This window comes from Mustela erminea, chromosome 6, assembly GCF_009829155.1.
Source record: "Mustela erminea isolate mMusErm1 chromosome 6, mMusErm1.Pri, whole genome shotgun sequence".
Taxonomy (NCBI): Eukaryota; Metazoa; Chordata; class Mammalia; order Carnivora; family Mustelidae; genus Mustela; species Mustela erminea.
This window is the reverse complement of record NC_045619.1, coordinates 20,809,410-20,818,451: the sequence shown is the minus strand read 5'-3', so window position 1 is coordinate 20,818,451 and position 9,042 is coordinate 20,809,410. Positions and strand designations below refer to the sequence as shown.

General features: G+C 35.7%; 1 protein-coding gene across 4 annotated transcripts in view; it reads left to right on the top strand.

The window, feature by feature from the left end:
• SCYL2 (SCY1 like pseudokinase 2) overlaps positions 1-9,042 on the top strand; it is a 59,550-nt gene that overhangs the window by 852 nt on the left and 49,656 nt on the right. The window lies entirely within an intron of this gene.

Genomic DNA, 9,042 nt, shown 5'->3' with positions numbered 1-9,042 from the left:
GTGGAGGAAGGTTTAGACCGATAAAGCTTGCGAAACTTCTTGGGATCCGGTTGAATACACACCTCTGATCACTAATTAAGGAGACCACTACTCGTAGGTCAACCCCTGTAACAATCTTCCGTGGAACTGGACTCGAGCGACTTAAAAGTGCCATGTCAGTAGTGACTTAAACTTGTAAGTGCAAACTAATTTGTTCGTAGGTCAAAATCAGGCATTATTTGTATGATGATTTTTTTCTTTTTTTTTTTTATTTAAACAAATTTGATTCTGTGAATAATAAGTTTTCTAAGTAGCGTTCCCACCTCTATCCATTCCGGAAAATTAACATAGTTTAACGAGAATGCTTCAAACCTGCCTGTCACTTTGAAACCGATCATATTCTGGTAATGGTTTGAGAGTCAGGTACTCGTTCGGCTTCTTGTCTTATTCTTTAATATAAATACTCATGTTAAAGCTTAAAAATGGCTTATTAGCTGAATGTATAAATAGAATTCTTGAGACAATATTAAATTAGTCATAAAAGATGCTTTTGGAAGATTGTGTAAAGGAAAGGAACCTAATGGAAGGTAAGGATCTTCATTCTGTTCAGATCCACTTTATATACATACCAAGACCTATTCTTTTATCCCTGAGATCCAGGAACACCCAATAAAAACAGATACATTGTACTTCTATACAATAGCATACTTCTGAACAATTCGACCCAATAATTGGGAATAACTACCCTACTCATGTTTGAAATTCATTTTCTCCCCCCATCACTAACAATCCTCCTATTGTGTTTAACTCAAGTGGCTAGCTTCACCATCCCTTTCTTTTTTTTTTTTTTTTTTTTTAAAGATTTTTTTATTTTTATTATTTATTTGACAGAGAGAGATCACAAGTAGATGGAGAGGCAGGCAGAGAGAGAGAGGGAAGCAGGCTCCCTGCGGAGCAGAGAGCCCGATGCGGGACTCGATCCCAGGACCCTGAGATCATGACCTGAGCCGAAGGCAGCGGCTTAACCCACTGAGCCACCCAGGTGCCCCACACCATCCCTTTCTATAGTAGAAGTGTGACATCTTCCTGTCTTGCATGACTCATATGAATTTTCCTTGATGTTTATTAATTTGGCCTCTTAATTATGTCCACTCTTCATTTCCACTACTAGTACTCTAGGTCCAGCCATCATTATCTCTCATCTGAAGTATAACCAGCTTCCTAATTATGGCCTACATGCATTTTTGTGGCCAGATCTGTAGTTTTCCACACCAGATTGAGTGACTTTTTCAAAATGCAGATCTAATCACATTGTCTTCACGTGTAAAGCCCTTCAATGATTTTTTATTGTTTTTAAGAGAAACTAGCATTCTTAACAACCTGTTTGGGTCCCTGGTTACCTTTCCAGCCTGATCTCCACAATGAGTTCTGGCATTCCTTTCTTCCCCAGTCACTCTGTTCTTTCTGTTCCGCTTCAAGGATGTGCCTTTTGGCTATGATACTTCTCTGCCTGGAAATGCACTTCTTTCCTCTTGATCCAGTTACTACTGCCTATTCAGCTCAGTTCGGGGAAGGCTTTCTTGAATAGGATAGATTCCCATAATTTTGTTCCCTGACACCATTGCAGAGTTGCCGTATTTATTAGTACTTAATAAATTAATGAAATATTTCTCATGATACTCTGTAAGTGCTAAATAAATGTTTGTTAAATGAATGAATTCGTTCAGTGCTTAGTAAATGTGCTAGGAGTTACATTAAGCATTTTATGTGTCGTCATCTTTAGTCCTCCAGACAACCACTTGATATATTTGAGTGGCCTGTCATACTTATTATGGATTAGAAATAGTGTTAGGGAGGTAGTTGGTGGTCCCAGTGCTAGTTAAGTATTAGAAAAGTTATTTGAACTCAGGTTTCCTTGCCACTGACGATCATGTACTTAATCACATAACATTTAATTCTCACACTCTGCATCAGAACAACTGGGGAGCTGCTCAAAATACAAATGCCCTGACTGCTTTTTATAGATTCTGATTCCAAAGGTTTGAGGTAGTAGGTAGGCATCCATGTGATTATCAAATTAGCCAGTCCTTTGAATGTTATTAGATGTATTTAGATGTTCATTAGTGTTTGAAAACCATTGCCTTAGACAACAGTTCAGTGCTTTATGAGTTCCAGTTTTCACATATTTTACTTCACTTTGTTTCAGATTTTGTATGTTCTTAAAGCAAGGAAGAATTGTAGACCTAAGAAAATGAGCTTAGTGGTCAGTCTCATTTCCTACCCAGTTATTCCTTCTCCCCCTTCTCCAGCTGAAGGGGCTGAAGAGTGAGATACCACCTCAGTGCTGCTACTTTTTATAAATTATGGTAATTTTAAGAATCTGATTGAGTTCCTATAGTAAAAACTACACTAAGCACGTGGGCTTGAAGTGCCTTCAAAAGAGTTGGATGTGATCTTTTCTCAGATCTTATTTACATTACTAGTTCGATATTTGAACATATGTTGCCTTAAAATTTCTCATGTTGCCTTTTAAGTCTTATGGGACAATGGTCTTAATAGTGATGGAATGTTTTACTTCTTGTTTCTCCTACTGCATCCAGTATGGTGCTTTCCAAGTAGTAGGTAACCAGTAGTTTGTTGAACACATGTGTGCATCACTGTTCGTTCCTAAGACTCTTTAGTGTTTTAAGTTTTTCTTAAATCTGGTGTATCCTGTAAGTAATCTGTTCTAGCTCAACTGATAATTATTAGATACTTTTTGTAGTTGTAAAGAGAATGATTGTACTCAGCTGGTGTAATCTATGTTTTCTGAATAAGATTAAACATGATGGAAAGGCCAAGAATACCGTTCACCATTTTTTTTTAAAGATTTTATTTTTTATTTGACAGAGATCACAAGTAGGCAGAGAGGCAGGCAGAGGGGGAGGAGGGAAGCAGGCTCTCCGCTAAGCAGAGAGCCCGATGAGGGGCTCAATTCCAGGACCCTGGGATCACGACCCAAGCCGAAGGCAGAGGCTTAACCCTCTGAGCCACACAGGCGCCCCTGTTCACCATTTTTTTGACAACTGTATCTTTTTAAAGCTTATAGTAATCTCTGAGTGCTCTCACAAGAGAAAAAATGTATTTCAAGAATATATCTCAGAATCATTTTACTTTAGACATAAATAGATAAGCACTGCATATGGGAGTGTAAGGTGCGACAGTTTCCCCAAATTTTATCAGTCACTTTACCAAAAGTATTTGTGTCACATTAATGTAATTCTTATTTTGAATCACAAAATTTCATTTTATGAGTACTTAGCTATATAAGTCACTGTATAAGTGACTTTTACAGCCATTTACATAGAAAGAAATTTCAGATACTTGTGCCTCTTTAAGAAATAAAACACAATGTTTTGAGTTCATTGGTATTTATTTTCATTGTTCATTAGTGGTCGGTGTGTATTATTTTGTGCTTATTGAAAGACTAGTTTCTGCTAGGTGCCGTGAGACTAACAAGTACTAAATATAATTTCATTATAGTTGTAATTATTGTAATTATAGTAACTATTTTATTTGCATTACAGTATTTCCACAATACATAAAGACATGTAATTACTGTAACTAATTTATCTGCATTATAGTAATTCCACAACAAATACATAAATGCAAGCTAATTCTACTTTTTAGTATTTTATTCTTGGGGAAGTAAGTAAGTTGTGTTACTTGAAAATGCAGGAATTTTTTTTTAGCATAATTCTAATTTTACCGATTATATTCCTGCTATCTCTAGATTTATGAGTAGGCAGAAATGAAGGAATTGCTAATTCCTTTCATCAGGTGCTTTAATAGTCAACCCATCTTCTGGAAGGTGCATAGAAAATCTAGTATTGCATCAGATTTACCTTCTGGTTCTATCAAAAACCAAGTGATGGCTGAGCCATGTGGTAGAGAGATATAGTCTTGGAATCATAATTAAGTTGTCCCAAATCTTATTTTGACTGAGATTTAGGAGGGAAAGATGATTGAATTTGAAGTGAATTCCACTAAATGGTGTACAAGGTGAAACGTCTTAAATGAATGGACATTTCTGTCATTTGTAACTTTGTCTTTGGAAGAGATGAGCTTTTTTCTTCAACAAAAGTGAAAATTTGAAAAGCTGTCATATTAAGGAAAGGTATTGAACTCTTGGTTTCTTACCTGTCAAAGGGATGTTGCTAATTCAAAATCTCATTTAAGTTCAGGTCTTCTTTTAAACGTTCTTTCAGTTCATCTGTCTTTAGCCTTCTGATACTCTCATGATATTCTTGGGTCCTCTTGGCTAATCTTTTTCAAGGTTATAGCCTTAACTGCTGTACTGTTTATAAGCTCATGGTACCCAAAGTTTTGTCTTCAATCAAGACTTTTTTCCCTAAGTTTTTGGTCTGTATATCTAAAAACCTATTAGGTGTATCTCTATGTGAATGTCATTCAGACAACTCAACTTCAACATATCCAAAATTGAATTTTCTCCTAAAACCTAGACTCTGAAATGGGAGACCTCATAGGGATTCCTAGTTTTGTTCCTATCCTTTATCTAACTGGTCACTAAGTTCTCTTAGTTTTAACTCATACTTGTTTCTTACTTTTTCTTTTCCTTCCTTACTATTACCTTACTTGAGCAACCTCTCCTTCTGTTAAAACTTGTTTAAAATTTAACATATAGTACATAAAAGTACATAGCAAAGTTTAACGTGTAATTGTAAAATGAATATCCATGTAACACCTTTGAAATACCCCCTCATCCCACCATCTCTTCCCTGTCTTCCCTGCCTATATTTCCAAGTGTCCTTTCTTTTGTCTTCTTGCTTTGTATACATTTTTAATTATATATGTGATAGATATCTGTGTATATCATAATGATATATTATTATGATATATATGATATATCATACATCATGATCTATATATATGTATAGATATATATGATATATATATCATCCCTGAACTACATATTGATGTTCTCTTCAGTCTTGCCATATTCCCTGATTCCACTCTTGGTATATCTTTCATTCTTCTTGATAGAGTGATGGATCTTACTCATGCTTGAAAACCTTCTGTTGTTTATGGCTCGATTGCTTACTACTAATTGCTCTTGGTGATTTGGCTTTTCTGTTTCTTTTCCCATATTTCCCTGTTTCTTCCAGCTTTTATTGGAACTGCTTTGTTTTTACTTTATCTTTACTTCTGTACTACTCTCATTCTTTGTCTAGTTCATTCCTATTCACCTTTAGAGACATCTCTAGCATTAATGTTTTGCTAACACCTTCTTCCATCTGTTCCTGGTTTTTGTTGTTGTTGTTGCTCCTGTAAGACTTTGTATGTATATTTTATAGATTTTATCACTGTGGGCTAATGCTATGGTTGGTTTACTTCTCTGTTTCTTGCCCTTTTGATGGTAAGATCTTTCCTGGCTTATTTTTCCTTCTTTCTCCCACAGTTTCTTATATAGTATCAGGTACACGGTGGGTACTCAATAAATATTAAATAATTTACCAGGTGACTTTCCATATCTTTTCCTACCATGTGTATGGTACTCTTGGCTCTGATGGATGATGGAAGAGCTTCTCAAATTTGAATATTATCTCTGAAATTATCCTTTGCTTTCATACTGAGCTATTTGTAGTTTTCAAATCACATCATGGTCTTTTATCCCTTACTGTAGCATGGTATGTACCTCTGTTAATTGCTGTAGGTCTTTGCCAGTCTGAGTCCACTGGCTACAGATTAAGTCCCTAAAGAGCAGAAGTGTTTCCATTTACATCTGTATTCCCAATGTGTAACTAGTACATGGCATATAATACGTAGCTACTCAGGCAGAATTAGAGGAATGGATATGTAGGTTTCAAATAAGGTTTTTATGTCCCTTCACATACCCCATCAAAATCAGCAGCAGATGTTCATAGAGAACAACTTGGCATAGCAATAAATATTTTCACAATGCCAATAATTACATTTTCTAACTGCTCACAGAAATGCAGCATTAAATTAAAAAGGGAGAGTCTCGTTCTGTTTACAGACAGTTAAAATCTTTCATAGAAGAAAGTAGGTCATATTTACATAAATATAATTTAATTAACATAGAAAATTGGATACAAACTAGTGTTGCCTTAGGCCAATGGCCTTCCAAGTATTTTTGCTTGTGTGTTCTCTAAATAATTTTGAAAAATAATGTACTCCTTTACATGTTTTTAAGTTGATGGTATCTGAAAGTTTTCCTCAAGAGTTTTGTTAGTTACAAAGGATTTAATTTCTAGGTTGTTGCATATTGTGATTATTGTACTTTTATCAAAACTTTGGAGTTTTTGCTTATTGAATAGTGAAATTAACTTGTTTTTATACATCCAGATGACAGCTATTTTATTTCTTTTTTTTAAAAATTTTTTATTTCTTTTCAGTATAACAGTATTCATTGTTTTTGCACCACACTCAGTGCTCCATGTAATCCGTGCCCTCTCTACTACCCACTACCTGGTTCCCCCAACCTCCCACCCCCGGCCCTTCAAAACCCTCAGATTGTTTTTCAGAGTCCATAGTCTCTCATGGTTCACCTCCCCTTCCAATTTCCCTCAACTACCTTCTCCTCTCCATCTCCCCTTGTCTTCCATGTTATTTGTTATGCTCCATAAATAAGTGAAACCATATGATAATTGACTCTCTCTGCTTGACTTATTTCACTCAGCATAATCTCTTCCAGTCCTGTCCATGTCACTACAAAAATTGGGTATTCATCCTTTCTGATATTTCTTAATTGTAAATTCTGTAATCAATAAGGCATGGGGTCTTGCTGTTAGTTTCTGGCCTGGAGGAAATAAAGTACAGCCTCTTTCAGTACTTTTTTTCAAATTTCTTTTTGCTTTATTTATTTATTTATTTATTTATTAAGGTTTTATTTATTTATTTGACAGAGAGAGGGCCAAAGAACACAAGCAGGGGGAGTGGCAGGCAGAGGGAGAAGCAGGCTCCCTCCTGAGCAAGAAGTCTGTGGATGTAGGGCTTGATCTCAGGAGTGACTCAAGCTGAAGGCAGACACCTAACTGAGCCACCCAGCCACCCCCTTTTTGCTTTATTTTTAAGAGACTTTCAGGTTTTTTTTGTTTGTTTGTTTTTCTTTTTGGCAGAGATCACAAGTAGGCAGAGAGAAAGAGGGGGAAGCGGGCTCCCCGCTGAGCAGAGAGCCCAACTTGGGCTCTCTAACCCTAACCCTAACCTGAGCCGAAGGCAGAGGCTTAACCCACTAAGCCACCCAGGCACCCTAAGAGACTTTCAGTTTTAATGCATTCTTGAATTGCATCTCCCCAATTCAAAGTTTTTTATATCCAGGGAAATGCCATATAAGAAGATTGTGATAGCTGAGAAAAACACTTTTCTGTGGTCAAGTGGGAAAAAATTAGGAGGAAATTGTTGGTTAAGGAAGATTTGTGGGACACAGACTTTGTCAGACAAATCATTGTTAGGAAGGAATAAACATGGAAGTGGAAGATTTGAAGAATGAGAGGGTTTTAGACCCCTTTGTGCCATGGACCCTTCACAATCAAGTAAAGTCTGTGCAAACCTTCTCACAGAGTAATATTTTAGATCAGCTTGTCAATTTCTATAAAAGCCTCTGGGATTCTGTTTGGATTGTATTGAGTCCATAGATTAGTGGAGAACTTGGTATCTTAACGATATTGAGTCTTCCATTTCATGAACAGGTCTTTCTTTTTAAGTCTTTATTCGTTATTCTCAGCAATTTTTTGTTTTCATTGTACAAGTCTTGTATATCTTGTTAAATGTATCCATAGGTATTTCATGTCCTTGAAATAGTATTTTTGAAGTTCCAGTGTTTGTTTCTAGTATATCAAAATAGCCATTTTTCCATTCTTATATTCTGTAATACTAAACTTATACTAGTTCCAATAGTTTTTTTTTTTTTTTTTTTTTGTAGATTTGTTCTGCCTTTCTGTGTACATGATCTGAAAATCTTTAATTTTATTTTCTTAATTGCTTTGGCTAGGACCTCCATTAGAATATTAAAGTATAAAAGTAGATATTTTTACTTTGTTCCCAAACATAGGGAAAAAGCGTTCAATTTTTAAAAAAATTTTTAAATATAATATGAGCTGTAGGTATTCAAAGATTCTATTGATCAGGTTGAGGAAGTTCTTCCCTTCCCTTCCCTTCTCTTCTCTTTCTTCCTCTCTCCCTCCCTCGCTCCCTTTCTTCATTCCCTCCTTCCTTCCTTGTAGGCTCCATGTTGAATGTGGGCCTTGAACTCACAGCCTCCGATTAAGAGTCACATGTTTGATGGACTGAGCGAGCCAACTTCCCTGAGGAGGTTTCTTTCTGTTCTTAGTTTGCTGAGAGTTTTTATTGTGAACGGGTATTGATTTTGTGAAAATTTTTTTCTGCTTCTATTGAGATAATTGTATGTCCCTCCTCCATTATTCAATTAGTATGGCAAATTACATGAATTTGTTTTTGAGTATTAAATCAACCTTGCATTCCTGAGATAAGTCCCTCTTGATCATTGGGTTGGATTTATTAGATTTGATGTACTTAGTATTTTGTTAAGGTTTTTTACATGTTGATGAAGGATATTGCATTTTTCCTTTGTGTCATTTGTTGTTGGTGTCAGGGCAATAATGACTATGTAACATGACATAGGGAGTGTTCTCTTCTGTGTTCTGGAAAAGCTTGTACCGACCTGATTATTATTTCTTCCTTAAATATTTGTTAAAATTCAACAGTGAAGCCATTTGAACCTGGAGTTTTATTTTGTGGTAAAGTTTGTAATTATGAATTGGATTTCTTTTTTATAGGACTTTACTGATTTTCTGTCCCTTCTTGAGTCAATTTTGGTAGTTTTGGCTTTCAAGGATTTTTTCCATTTCATTCAAGTTGTTGAATTAATTGGCATAAGATCATTTATAGTGTACCTTATTATTTAAAATCTATGAGATTTATTTATTTATTTTTAAAGATTTTACTTATTTATTTATTTGACAGAGAGGGAGATCACAAGTAGGCAGAGCGGCAGGCAGAGAGAGAGGGGGAAGCAGGCTC